Source organism: Lycium ferocissimum, chromosome 11 (genome assembly GCF_029784015.1).
Source record: "Lycium ferocissimum isolate CSIRO_LF1 chromosome 11, AGI_CSIRO_Lferr_CH_V1, whole genome shotgun sequence".
Taxonomy (NCBI): domain Eukaryota; kingdom Viridiplantae; phylum Streptophyta; class Magnoliopsida; order Solanales; family Solanaceae; genus Lycium; species Lycium ferocissimum.
The window spans coordinates 41,406,279-41,422,393 of NC_081352.1; the positions used below are offsets into that span (position 1 = coordinate 41,406,279).

At 35.1% G+C, this 16,115-nt stretch overlaps 1 protein-coding gene across 4 annotated transcripts in view; it reads left to right on the forward strand.

Moving 5' to 3' along the window:
• LOC132036455 (seed biotin-containing protein SBP65) overlaps positions 1–16,115 on the forward strand; it is a 53,422-nt gene that overhangs the window by 2,833 nt on the left and 34,474 nt on the right. The window lies entirely within an intron of this gene.

Consider the following 16,115-nt stretch of genomic DNA (forward strand, 5'->3'; position numbering starts at 1 on the left):
ACGGAAAATATGGAGGAGTTAGTGATGCGATTGATTCCTACAACGGTGATCGCTTGCTTCCTTTATTTGTGTGAGAAAGGCACGCGGGTGATTTCTTCGCATTACATCGTCGAAATACTCTGTCGACAAACCGTCGGTTGTGGCACCCATGGTGCCCTCCTCTACTCTGCAACGTTGACGATGTTGATCCTTTAGTTTCGATGGTGATCGTAGTCCTTCACCCATGCATTAGTTTTTTATGTTATCCGCTTTTTTGTTGGAAAGAACAAACTTATGCCTACCAATACTTGATGGATGTGTGGGTTCTTTTGGTAGTTGATAGCTTGGTGTTGTCGGTGTTTTGGACTTAACGATTGAGATTTCGCTATCTATTTTGAACTTTTTTATAAATATTATTTTATGTGAATGTCGGTTATTTTTTAAGGGTATTTATTAATTTGTATTTAGTATGTTTCAACGGGCGTATTTAAAAAAAAAAAACGGAAGAAAAATATTTGTAATACAGTTGCGACGGATTTTGGTCGTTGCTAGAGGGACAAATATTCTATTGTCGCTAAATGCGGGCACAAATAATTCAATATTTTGCGACGGAATAGCGACAATGGTTTTCGTCGCTAATTTACTAAAACGACGAAATGAAATATGAAATTAGTCACGAATTTATAACAATAGCAACAAAAATAATCCGTTGCTATAATGTGCAACGGATCTCATACGTCGCTACTGCAGCCTAAGTTTACCAACGGATTTCAATTTTCCGTCGCTAATAGGTTAGCAACGCGCAAAATAAATACAGACGCCATTCGTCGCTAATCGTCGCAACACATGTTTAGCAACGGATATATGCGGTAGCGACGGATACGTCGTCCGTCACTAAACGCTGTTTTTTTAGTAGTGATTGTTGATGCTCTTCCTCCCAATGTGGGTGTTGAAAAACCTAAGAACAGATTGCCCCCTAAAAAATTTTGGGTGGCCGCTATTCTTTTTTCTTTCTATTTCCGGAGCCTTTATCTTCGCTGACTTCGATGTTGGTGATGATGAAAACGATATAGTGAATGTGAATCTCCTTACGGTGATAGTGTGATTCCAAAGAATCCTTCTCATACTACAAATTTGAAGATTGTCCTTCCGAAAGGCGATAACTGTGATGTTTCAAAGCTAGACGAGGAAAGGGTGGTCTTAGTTTCTTCAATTACTACTCGTATGTCAACGAGGAGTCTGCGGTTCTATTCGGGAAAGATGGCCTTTGGACAAATCGTGATCTCGACATCATGGTTCCCGGAAAGGATATGTCATGACTACTCATCTTTCCGGATATTCTGCGGTGTAGATCTATCCTTTCACTATTGGCTTTACTTTGCCTCTTTCGCTTTTGATAGATGAATTTTACCGCCGTTTGAAAATTTGTGTGGCACAAATTACTCCCGGGGTTTGGCGATTATTTCAATTACTTGAGCATGCTGCTCATCTTGCCGGGGTAAATATTACTCTTGATCATATTCTATATCTGAATTCAATCTGTTTTATCCGAGGCTCTATGATTATGTTTAGAGATCGGGGATCCAGTAAATTGTTTGTAGATCCAGAGGATGGTCATAATCGGCGTTGGTTTGACAAATTCGTATTTATTCCTACTGCTCAATTTGTCACGACCCGACCCGCCACAACTGGCACCCAACTAAATCCTAGTGGGCGAACAGAAACAAGATCTCTATTCATTTAAGTCTGATTTTATATTAAACAATTCAAATGATTATACTCATTCACGCATCAAATAAGCGGGTAAGTCATACCATAAAATACTAAAGTCTAGCTATTACAAATTCCCCCAAAATTCGAAAGTCATCGTACAGGACTCTAAGCCAAAAACACATCTAAGAACTGAAATCTATCTAATAAATATCCATAATGTCTAGAATGAGAAAAGACATCATAAGTAGGAGATCTTCGGGCGGCCTCGCATGAGAAGAAGCTCACCCCAAAATTTGTGAGCAAATATCCTCCATGCTAGATGTTAGGACGAGTAGCGGTCTACATATCAAAATACGCATTTAAAGAATGCGACAAGGTAATATCGGTGCAAACACGTAATAACATAGGTAAGCGTTATAGGCCGACTAAGATTAGTATCATGCATGCTCATCATGAAATCACTAAAATAACCAAGCCGAGTCAATCATACATGAATGTCGATACATCGCGAGTCGGCCACGAGAAAAACACAACGGATCAGATTTCCCGAGAATCACGAAACACGTTAACTACAACGGAGATAAAAGTACACTACACCTTCACTCGCTCATTGTACACACGTACTGGCGATGTCATAGCTCGGTAGTCATGACACGAGGACCCATGGTGTCCATGTACCCACTCATTCAGGAACACTCATCGGACCAGTACAACTTCATTTCCGAACGAGAACCTTGGACGCGGGATATAACAATAAACCTCGTTTCGGAACTAACCTCGGACCACGAACCCGTAATCTAGGCCACATATATGCCTTGTCATACCTTTACGAACGAGTGTTTCTTACCTTCTCAATATCCGTATTCACCTCATGCATTTCATGTCGCAATATAAAGAAGACTATATTAACTTCTCTTGCAATACAACCAACTGGTGATTAAATCACAGGGAATAATGGCATGAAGCCCCCACGACATTCAATCGCATGACATAAGAGCTCAACCATACAATATCATGTAATGAATACTGAACATGCTTTCTCTAATGAAATCACAAACATACATTCAACTAACAAAGTCTAACTTCAAATAAGCGTAACCTACCTCGAAAGCGGGCCGGAACAATGCAAGTCACTTTCTGCTGACCTTTCCTTTCCTCAAGCCTTAAAACGCTCAAAGTCTAGAAATAGAAGGCTCGATGAGTTATATCGAATCACAAGTTCCAGCGCAAGAATACCGCTTCACACCCCGTTCCGAGGGTGGATGATTTTCTAGGTGATAAACAACCTATCTAGACCCTTACAAATCATTACTAAATCACTTTATAACAACATTCTATCAATATTCCCATTACAAGCGGTTTTCCATGGCAAGACACCATTTTGATAGAACCCTAGGTCTCCAATCACTTAGTTTATGTCTTTAAATGTTCAATTTATGACAAATAACAACTAACCAACGCACTTAGATGATAACTAAGCGATAATAATCATAACCCATCAAGTTTAGAAGTTTCATTAATATTCTAGGGTTTCTAATTCAATATCACCATTAGAGACCCATGGGGATGATTACAATAATGAAGGGGAAAGGAATGATAGAATGACAGCAATGGAACTTACCTCACAAGATTGTCTTGCCCTAACTTGAAAATTCTCTCTCGAGTGTTTGTTGGGAAGTGTGTTAGGGTGTTATGAATAAGAAAATAAAACTAAGGCATTTAAAACCCGGATTAACACTCTCGTCGACCGGCCGGTGGTCGCTACACCTTGCGAGGCGGCCCCAACTTTCCCCGCGACCGCTAGGGCGGTCGGTTCCTCGCTATAGCGGTACCGCCATAGCAGTCCACCTTCCGCCACAGCGGCCACCAAAGAAATGGTTGGCCGCTGGCAGCAGTCGAGGCACCGCTATAGCGGTACCGCCGCAACGGTAATCCCACCACTACAGCGGTCCATTTTGGGCAGTGAGGTCGGTTTCTGTCCAGTTTTTCCCCCCTATCACCCCACATTTCATCAAAGGCCTCAAAACACAATACGAAACATGCATACATACAAAAAGACGTCCTACGAATCCACCCGCGGCCTCGGAATTTCCAATGGAGTCCTAAATTTCCATAATAAACGGAAGGGTCGTTACAATATATGCCATAGCAAGGAAGAAAAAAAAGGTCGTCTAAGTCTGTTAAGAAAATGGACCTTGAGTTTAATCAAAATGTTAAGTTCATGAGATGAGGAATGTTTAACGATCCACCGATGTGGAATTTGGAATAAGGCCTAAAATTTGGGTCAATGAATAATAAGGATTAACTCCGACTCGTATACTATTTTAAGAAAATAATATTAAGACTAATTATACTCGAAACCTAGTTAATTAATGAAGTGAAATTTTTCCAAAACATATAAGAAGATAACGGCTCATCCCTCAATCAATGTGGTACTCCGACAAGCTATATATATGTTGAAGCATCAAACATGAGTATTATACGTTTGTTTTGTTTGAATGAACTTTGACACGAAAAGATTAATCGATTCAGATTGTGAAATCCATTCGATCGACTAATGACGAGTGTCTGGCGTATATAAATTTTTACTCGTACCCTTGTCAAATAATATTATAGAAAGATGTCGAACCCACAGAGATTAGTTTATCTATTCTACAGACGTTTATTGTTTTAATTACAATTTGAGAAAATCAGAAACAATTGAGGGGTGAATTAACTAATTAATAATTAAAAAGAGAATTAGAGAAATTATTTCTTTTTGGTTTTTACAAATATAATAAAAGTTATTGGGTTCTCGACTTTGACATATATCCATTATAAAGTAAATTCTTTCTTCTTCAATTTCTATTTCTCAAAAATGTATAAATGCCTCTCGCGATTACATTTATATATTATTACTTAAGTTGAACAATTAATTGCACTCCTCTCGGTTATACAAATTAATTATCAAAATAGTAATATTAAAGAACCAGAAATATATGCTTGAACTGAAACATGCTCTTTTTAGTAAGTCCCTTTCGGTTACCTTGCTATGACTAATTACTACACTATCCACCTCTCTCGATTACAAATAAGTGTAAAATTAATTATAACATAAAATAGATAGATGTTACTAAATAAATGTTAACATCTATCAATACCACAATTAACTATGTTACTTCTTCCGCCTCTCTCGATTACAGAATTAGTAAAATGTTAATTTATAGTATAAATTAGATAGACGCTAACAAATAAAATAACATCTAACAGCAAAGCAGATAAAAGTTAAATAGAAAGCTTCAACTCAAGCATGCGAAATTGAGGAATAATATCTACTATTATATAGAAATATCAAGATCCGTCATTCTCCCAACACAAGAAAAGTTACTCCATACTGGAGCTAGTACTGCTAACGAAAATATCTTTGTCCATTAAATAAGAAAATAGAAGAAATATTCAAGAAGAATAATTCCGTTATTTAATTAAAAGCAGGAACTGGAATATTTTTCAACACTGAATAATTAAAGAAATAGTAGGAGAAGAAGGCTTCTAAGAATGGAAAGAATTATATTTGCCTCTTCTCCTCCGAATTGGTGTCTGAATTCCTTTCCCAATTCGTGTCTCCCAGCAGCTAAAACAAGCTCTATTTATAGAGTCTTTCAAGGTCATATATCTCTAGATTTGGCAACTTGTAGCTTGCAATTTGCAATTGCGTTAACTTAAATTGGTGTTCACTGCAGATTGTCTCCAAGTTGGCAAATTGCAACTTCATGTTTTAAAATTGGTTTCATGACCTACAAATTCTCCTTTAAATAATAGCCCACTTGCTTTAAAGTTGCATGTATATGGCAATAGGCTATTACGTATAGTAGCCTCTTTTTTTTTTTTTTCTTTTTCCTTTCCAGCTTTTCTGTTTCCATTTTGTTTTTGTTTCAATTTGATGGGTCCCACACTAAAGAAAATTTGCACAATTGGTTTCCTCTTTGCAGGCTTCCTTTTCTCTTCCTTTCTTCTTCATTTTGATCTCTTGAGTTTATTTATTAAATTATGGTATTTCCTGCATATAAAACATAAAAATATTAATATTACAATTAAATAACAACTTAATTTATATATGTATATATATATATATATATATTTTCCTCATCGACTAACCCCGAATGACTTAACATGCATGGTAGTCAAGAAAATAGGTTGAACGAGCTAACATATATTTACTCCTATGAGATTAGCTAGGCTAAGTGAATATTACTTGCACTAGATAGAGCATTTAGGTATTACTATACCTTTTTCACATACACAAATACACAAAATAGAAAAAGAAGAAAAAAAGAAAGGCCTAGGTCCGTGATGGTTTCAGAATTTCATACATGAGATTCAAAAAATTACTAAAATGTCACACCTAGAATTTAAACTAGTAACCAAAAGCAATTTTGAACCTCCTTTGCCACTAAATTAGTATCTTCCTCTAACAATTTATATTTCAAAAATAAATTTATTTTTACTTCATTTGCACGTACAATATAATTTTTCAATCAACGAATTCGATATTTCAATTGAACCACCTTGCCACAAGCTAGCTCCACCACTGGTCTATATAATCACATAATGTCATAGGTTCCTCCTTCTGAATTGACAAAGTTTCCATGTATCCTAGGTTATGTTTTTTCATTTGGTGGAGCAGGAGTGGGAGGTTGAGGATGAAATTACTCTCCAATGAATATTAGAAACATCCTTATACCTAAAAGACACCCTTTTTCAGACACATTAAAAAATGAGAAAAGATTAAAATCTTTATGATGATGGAGAATCCATGCTGGAGCTTTGTCGGTTTAGTCACTTAACTATAAAATTTGATCATGTTCTCTCCATTATCATCACCATCATATAGCCCTTTTTCTTCACCATTGCTTCCTTATAAATAGTCATCTGGATAATAAACTCCATGCAACAACAATAACACTTGTATCCTCTTGCAACTCAACCTAGCCAGAGCCCCTCATTATCCTTTGCTTAATTAATTAATCTTCCATTATCATGGCTAATTCATCAATTTCTTCAAAATCATTAATGCTAGTACTTCTCTTCATCTTCTTCTTTTTTTGCCACTTCTTGACTACGGAGGCTCGCATAATGGAGAGAACATGATCAAATTTTATAGTTAATGCGAGCCTCCGTAGTCATGAAGTGGCAAAAAAAGAAGAAGATGAAGAGAAGTACTAGCATTAATGATTTTGAAGAAATTGATGAATTAGCCATGATAATCGAATATTAATTAGTTAAGCAAAGGATAATGAGGGGCTTTGGCTAGGTTGAGTTGCAAGAGGATACAAGTGTTATTGTTGTTGCATGGAGTTTATTATCCAGATGACTATTTATAAGGAAGCAATGGTGAAAAAAAAGGGCTATATGATGGTGATGATAATGGAGAGAACATGATCAAATTTTATAGTTAAGTGACTAAACCGACAAAGCTCCAGAATGGATTCTCCATCATCATAAAGATTTTAATCTTTTCTCATTTTTTAATGGGTCTAAAAAAAGGTGTCTTTTAGGTATAAGGATGTTTCTAATATTCATTGGAGAATAATCTCATCCTCAACCTCCCACTCCTGCTCCACCAAATGAAAAAACATAACCTAGGATACATGGAGGCTTTGTCAATTCAGAAGGAGGAACCTATGACATTATGTGATTATATAGACCAGTGGTGGAGCTAGCTTGTGGCAAGGTGGTTCAAATGAAATATCGAATTCATTGACTGAAAATTATATTGTACATGCAAATAAAGTAAAAATAAATTTATTTTTGAAATATAAATTATTGAATCTCTTTGATATAAGGGAAGATACTAATTTAGTGACAAAGGAGTTTAAATTCTAGGTGTGACATTTTAGTAATTTTTTGAATCTCATATGAAATCCCGAATCCATCACGGACCTAGGCCTTTCTTTTTTTCTATTTTGTGTATGTGAAAAAGGTATAGTAATAGCTAAATGCTCTATCTGGTGCAAGTAATATTCACTTAGCCTAGCTAATCTGATAGGAGTAAATATATGTTAGCTTGTTCAACCTATTTTCTCGACTACCGTACCATGCATGTTAAGTCATTCGGGGTTAGTCGATCGAATGGATTTCACAATCTGAATCGATTAATCTTTTCGTGTCAAAGTTCATTCAAACAAAACAAACGTATAATACTCATGTTTGATGCTTCAAAATATATATAGCTTGTCGGAGTCCCACATTGATTGAGGGATGAGCCGTTATCTTCTTATATGTTTTGGAAAATTTTTAGCTCATTAATTAACTAGGTTTCGGAGTATAATTAGTCTTAATATTATTTTCTTAAAATAGTATACGAGTCAGGTTAATCCTTATTATTCATTGACAATTTTAGGCTCCTATTCGAGTGCCACATTGGTGGACTATTAAACATTCCTCATCTCATGAACTTAACATTTTGATTAAACTAAAGGTCCATTTTCTTAACAGACTTAGACGACCTTTTTTTTTTCTTCCTTGCTTTGGCATATATATATATATATATATATATATAGAGAGAGAGAGAGAGAGAGAGAGAGAGATTTGCAAGCTTATATCAAGGCTAATACTTTTCTCTTCAGTATGGGTATATTAATGACTCGGTCTCTTCTTGTGCTGCGATACTACATATCACAAAGAATAATACTGAATAAAACTACCCAAATGTTACCCGTAAAGGGTATGTTAGGTCTGATACTGTGAATTCTAAATTCTAGTCAGCCTTTTGCTCAGTTTTAAGCTGTGTACTATATATTATAAGGACCAACTTGACTGTTATAATGACTTTTAAAGCTATATCAAGTTGTTGGCCTACAAGAAACGCTAGTACTCTAGCTAGCTCCTACTCCCACAAAAGCTAAGTATGCAGCTAGAATCACGGACTAATTAAACTCATGTTTCTATAATCAATTGGATCCTTTTATTGACTAGCCTTGCTCTATATATCCCAAATAAGTTTGAATCGGATATATAAATTTTTTTTTATTTTTTTTTTTAGTTCTTACTAGTCATATTAATTACGTCAATTAATCTCATCAAGTAGTAATATATCATCGATATATATCCAGTCCCATGTGTGAATGATCTACCATTAGTTATACCTCCCTCATAATCTTATTTCATCCTTCCTCTAATAGAATCAACATACTGTTTAGTTCTTTTATTAGTCTAAGTTATGTGCATGCACTGACAATGTTTAAATTTCTTACAACACCACCAGGTTAAGTTCGCTATGTTAAAATTTGTGATTATCTCATCTAAGAAAATTAAGTATATTTCTTCTATTCTTTTATTAGCTAATTTGATACCACGTTAAAATATGAGATCATAGCATATAAGAAACTTAAATTATTAGATAAAATACAGTATAGGCCAAGACTCACCTAAACTTGATGCATTTTATCCACATCCCTCCTAAACTATCAGAAGTCCAGTTCAGGGGGATAACTAAAACTACTGATGGTATAGGGGGATCTGATTAAAACGCACCAAATTAAAAAGGGTCTTTAGGTACTACCCACAATATACAGATACTTTTCATAGAAAATCTGATATGATAAATCTGGAAATGGTTAAAACCCTGCTTTACATAGTTTATAACATATTCGGATCATGTAGAAATTATTTACATTGTCAATGTATGAACGTAATTAATCAGGTCTATCTACCTAAGATATCCTATGATAAAAGCTCCTATCTAGTGGTTGGACGGCTGGTATTGGCAGTTGGCTAGGCCAACGTTCACCTGACAAGCAGTTGCAAATGGACAATTTTGCTGTCTGTTGGTCGTAAAGTTCTCTCCATTGTTTATACATTATTATTTGTCCTTCAAATTTGGACTGTGGCATTATCCTCAAAATTACAATTAAATGTTAATTTATTCTAAAACAGAATTGAAAATTTTCCCCTTGGGGAAGGTTAAGGTTTTTATATTTTTCTGCTTCTCAATTTAAGCACAATGGGGCACCACCATTGCTTGTAGTTTGTACACATGGTCCTGGAGAAAATGCTAATTCGTTGATATACTAATATATGTTTAAAAGAAAACATTGTATCATGCGTTGGCGGCGCCATTATTTTTTAAAGTTTCAAAGCATCATTCGATTAGCCTATATACTTCAATTTTAGTGAATTTATACTAGATCATAGGCTTTGGGCAACATAAAACTATCTACCTTTAATGAATAGAAATAGGCGTGGGGCCACGTCCTTCTTTTAGAGTTGAGGTAGTGAGTTTCACATGAGATGTTGGCATCTTTTAGTGAGCATACATTAATACTTGCATCAGCAGAAACAAGCAAATGATAAAGATTCCATTTTTTGTTATTAGTCATCTCCTATCCGAAATTCAGTGACCGACTAGTTTAAATCCGCGTCGCATAAACCTTATAAGAGGGAAAATGCTTTCTATCAAGAATTTCTCCATTTCAGAGCTCGAATTCGAGATCTTTAATTAAGGGCGGAGGATCTCATCCATCTCAACATACTAGTTGATGCATGGCAGCAACAGATAAAGGTGCATCATTGTTATGTGGACGTGTTTGATACTTTGATGTGCAACAAGGTTACACGTTGGTAGTTGAAACGATTGGAAAGTCATGTATAAAAGTGTAGGTATATTCTTAATTAATGATGTGATGACTTTTGGAAGAAACCGGTAGGCTTGACTCAAATCAAATAATATCATGAGTACCATGTTAAGAGTATTAAGTATATTTGGGCTAACTTAACTGATCAATAACTGATATCAAAGCTAATGATTCAACGATAGATGTATAGAAATGACATAATAATGGCATGGGGCTCAGTTTATACTTTATACCTGCCAAAGATAGCATGAGACGCATGTGCACAAGATGAAAAGTTAGTATAAATATGTATTCTGAAGGGTTCAAAATAATGTATGGGCGTGTGCATGTGTTCAAATAAAATGCAGTAGGCAGGTGAATCCACACCATTTATGAGTTAAAATTTTATTTGCACTCATTAAATCAATGAATGCAATATACATACTTGGTCAAGTAATATGTTTTTTATATGTTAAAATTGAATTATTTGATTAGATATGAATAAATATTTACCTGTTACCGTCAGGTTAAAAAAAAAAAAAAAAAAAAAGAATGTGCTCAGATGACTAATCATACAGGAACGGAGGAACCTCACTCGGTCGTACTTAGATGACTGTTGACTCAAATGTAACTAGAAACGACATGAAAATATGAATTTGCTTGTTTGATGTTTGCTTTCGTTAGATGCCAAAATTGATTTTTTTAAAAATGGACGAAAAAGTTGATAACTTTCTTAGTGAGTAGATAATATTAGGCATCTTTTAAAAATTAATGATATGAAAAAAATATTTGCAGGAGCATGAAAGCACCAACTTTCACGTCTTTTGCATGTGGATTTTGTTCTAGGTTAGATGTTCCCATTTCTTCATTTCTTGACATTGAACGCTAATTTTCACGTCTTTTGGTCGCGTATTTGAGAAATAATTAAATATGTAGTTTATTGATTAATCCGTAGGGATTAGTGGCTGTAACCATGCCGTAGGGATTAGGATTTAAAGCCATTAACAGTGCTAGTGCTGAGCCGGCAGATCCAGGATTTGAAAGTTTCGGGTGCCATACCGCTTTAACGTATGTACTCCCTCCGTCCCAAGTTGTTTTACACTTTTCGCTTTTTGAGAGTTAAACGTGTTGTTCTTTGACCGTAATTATCTCATATGTCTTTTAAATTGTTAATTATGGTGACTTATACTCCCTCTGTTTCAATTTATGTGAACCTATTACTATTTGGGGAGTCTCGAGGTTGTTCTTTGATCACGTTTTTCTTACATTTTGTCTAAATTATTTGAATTATAAATTATTATGACTTGTATTACTTTTTATGTAGTATCTAAATATATCAATTTTATTTTTACAAACTTGAAAAATCTATGTCAAAATTGAAGGTCAAAGTTATAAAGTTTGACCCTCGTACTCCAAAAAGGTTCACATAAATTGAAACTGAGGGAGTAGTACTTATTACCTAGTTTCCAATTATGTAAATTTTATTTCAAAAAATTTAAAAATTAACACACGATCAAAATTAAGAAGTTTGATTCACGAAAAGCGAAAAATGTCAAACAAATTGGGACAGAAGGAGTAGCATTTTGCTTAAACGATGTTAGTATTTACAGAGGTTTATAATAACATGTCACATCTTCCGTTTATTCATGAATGAGCTTTGGTTCGTTGGTTTGGGTCAGTCTAAAGTTAGGGACGTCCAGGAGTCAAATCTAATTTAACCACAAATTTTTATTAACGGGTCGCTGAAAATATTTACCAATGTAATTGGGTTAGAACCTCTGACCACCATAGATAAAGTCAAATTATTAACAAGCTGGCCAGGAGGCACTAAGCTGGAGTGTATCATAGCTGCAGTAGGCTAAAGTTCAATATGGGGCTAGCTAAAATAATTTTTAAAAATTGTATCAAAGGGATTCGAACTAGCGACCTTAAACACAGGAATATCCTACCTCTTACCACTGGCACCGAGCACTCACTCGTAAGTCAGGGTGGCAGGACCTATATATACGAGTTCTTATATATACAAAATTTCACCCGAGATATCCGGGTGGTGTGGCATCCCCACGCTTCTACATGGATCTGCCCCTGGGTGTCATAGATCATAATAGCATTCAGAATTTAGATTGTAATTAAGGTTAAATTACACTAAACACTTTTATAAAATTTAATTGCAAATATACCTCTGTTGTTTCTTTACTTTTGTTACTTCTTTGGTTTGCTTTCTCTGAGCCGAAAGTCTATCAGAAACAATTATCTCTCTACCTTTTAAGGTAGGAGTAAGGTGTGCGTACACTCTACCCTCTCCAGATTCCACTTGTGGATTACACCGGATATGTTGTTATTGTTGCAAATAAACATTTGTATTTAAAGATTAAACAATTAATCATGTAAAGGTAAAACCAACGTTACTTTCATTGATCATATATGAGGTATTTATACAACAGTTGATGCATATACAATTACATAAATAACCCTTAATAGATACATTAACTAATACTTAAATACCATACTTATCACTCCCCCTCAAGTCGAACCAGGTATAAGATTTAACTTGCCACGTAAATCACAAAAACGATCCTTCAAGAGAGGTTTGGTAAGAATATCCGCGAGCCGGTCATGTGAAGAAATATACTGAACCCAAAGTTCCTTTTTGTGCACAAGATCCCGAATAAAGTGAAAATCGTTCTCCATATGTTTGGTGCGAGAGTGGAACATCGGGTTAGCAGTAAAATAGGTCGCACTTAAATTGTCACACCACAAGGAAGGCATAGAACCAGAAGAGAGACCAACTTCTTTCAACAATTGATGAATCCATAGAAGTTCACCGGTGGCATGATGTTCGACTAAAAATACATATATTTATCCATTGTTGTCTCACATTCTAGTACTTTTAATTATCTTATGAGTATTAATTATAATGATTTGTGCTAATATTATATTTTTATTATTTAGGAATAAAGCGGTGTGAACATAATTTTGGATAGCTTGAATCCCTTAGTTCAGAACTTTTGACCTAGAAAGAGCTTAGAGCTGCCGTGGAGGCCGGAGTTACAGGGTTTTATCTTTTCTTCTTTGTAATACTTATTTTTACGTTTTTATTGAAGATTTGTTGTTTTTCCTCCATGTCTATGTGGAGCTAAACTCTTTAGTTCTATGGTTTTGTCGCTAGCATGAAAGTTGACGTTTGATTATCGTTTATATCTATTGATTTTTCATCTTTGGATTATTTATTTATTCTTGGTCTTAATTAAGCCTGTCAAGTGGGCCGGGCAGGGAAACCCGGCCCACCACCGGCCCGGCTCAGACCCACTAAGAGTTGTAAGGGGCCGGGCTAGGTGGGATTTATTAGGGGCTGGGCCGGACAAGGTGGACAGGCCCCTAGCCCGGCCCACCAGTAGCTCGGGTGATGGCCCACCGAGGCACCAGCCCGGCCCGGCCCACTTCAAATTAAAAAAAAAAAAAGAGAGAGATAAGTACTACATTTATTACTAATAATAAATATTTTAAAAGCATTGTATCCCAATAAATTAGGAGTCTCTTTTTACGGAGCATTTTCGTTTTCTTTAAAATTGTATTTTAAAGCTAGACAATCTTGTTTTCTCAACAAATATACCTTTGATACATTTTCAGTATATAGTATATATTAGATTGTGATAGTTTTATATAAAAGTAAAATTCCATTAGCATGTCATATATATTGTGGATACGTAAATTATATCAAATATAATACGAACCTATTTCTTTATTAGTCTATGCTAAAAAGAATGGCCCCTTTCTATATTTGGAAACAATTTACCTTTATGCAATGATTTATAGCCACACAAAATATATGTGACTCATTTAACATCACAAGTTTGAAAGCCTTCTCTTCTTTCTTAAACTTCGTGTCCAGTCAAATTGACATATCAACATCTACATAAATAATTGAAAATAAAACTTAAAACTTAAATTGATAACATTGCAAATTCAAAACATACAAACTTGAACGGCGAAGTATTGCAAATCAAAAGTTCAAACATACAAATTAAACGACTAACATTGATGGACAAATTTAAAAAAGAGATAAACTTCAAAGCTCAATTTTGTGCCTTTTCACAAGTGCCTACGCAACACACCGGTACCCCTTTCCACCCCCTCCCCCAACTCCCCCTAATAGGCTAATACCCGGCGCTCCGGATTTGTGGAGATATATGTCACCACAATGTTGACATTTAACATGTTCCTCATTTAGTCGCTCAAAATGCACCACACCGCACTTGAAGTTGATCTTCGAACTCGTGGAGAAGGTGGAGGCGAAGTAATGTACACTAATTGAATAGCAAATCTAGATAAAGAGAGAATTGTGGAAGAATTGTGTGAGAATTAAGAAGAATGGAGGGGTATTTATAGTTTGAAAATATGACCAAAGTGTAGTTATTCATAAATTTAGGGGTTCAAATAAAATTGGCAACGACTAGTTTTTTAAATTTACAACGGCTAGCTTTTTGAATTTGACAACGACTAAACTTTTTTTAGTTTAGCAATTTTATCATTAGATGTAAATGTTAATTTTATTATTATTAGCAAATGTAAATGTCTATGTTTGTATTAGAACTTTAAAAAAAAAATAGCCCGGCCCACTAACTAAAACCTGGCCCGGCCCAGTTAGCCCGAGGTGTAGCCCCTATCCGGGTAGGGCTGAGCCGGACACCCTTTTCCCTCCCCAAGCCCGGCCCCTTAACTACGGCCTGGACCAGCCCCCGTGTGGCCCATATTTAAATGGCCAGGCCCAGCCCAACCCGGCCCACTTGACAGGCTTAGTCTTAATTGTTTGATTATTTGACGAAATAATTAAGCACTAGGCATGCGTGTGAATTGAACTAGAGATAGGGAATTTGCATGCGTAATAAGAATAAATAGAGCTTGTTCGATATAATTGTTTCGCTAATGAGGATAGGAATATACCCTTTAGCCTTGCTTAGTTGAATATCGAGAATTAAATGCATCATTATTACCTCTAGCGACCATAAGAATATAGGCGTTATAGTAGCATCTACAGGCTTGTGAGCAACTCGAAAGATACTCATACAGTTATATTTAACCCATCAACTAGTAACTCGTAGGTAGAAAGATTTGAAGACTCAACTGGATTGTTAGTGGTCATAGCCCTAGATCTATCTCTTCTCTGATAAAAATTCGTTCTTTCTTGGTTGAAGTTCATTATTTGCTTTCTTTTAATTTTATTTAGTTTACAAATATAAATTTGGATTTTATTTCTTGTTTAGATAATTAGCATTAGTTTAATTTAGTAAATAGTTAATCATAAGTCTCTGTGGGTACGATATCTGGACTTTAAATCCTATATTACTTGTACGACCACGTATACTTGCTTGTGCGTTTGTGTAATAACCCATATATTTTTTTTAGGCTTAGTTGGTAATTTAAATAAAAGAAGGAAATAAAAAAAAGAAAAAAAAATAGAAAAGAAGTAATTTAGTGGGCCAAGCCCAAAAAGGAAAAGGAAAAAAAAACAAATATAAAGGATTCAGCATAAGACGTGAAACAGGAAAAAAAAGAAATTGAAGTAAAAAACCAGAAAACAGAGAAGGGGAAAAACCAGTAAAAGAAAGAAAAGAGAGGGAGAAAAAGAGAAGAAAAGAGAGGAGAAAAATAAGAACTTTCACTCCAAATCATCAAGGTAATTACTCTAGTCTTTTATTTAAGTTTATTACATAATTAGGGGTGAATTTTTATGATGAAAACATGGGGATATTTTGAGGAATTGAGAAAGTTTAGCTCTAGGGTTCTTCAACCAAAATCATTGATTTGAAAGGGCAAATAACGTCGGATTTT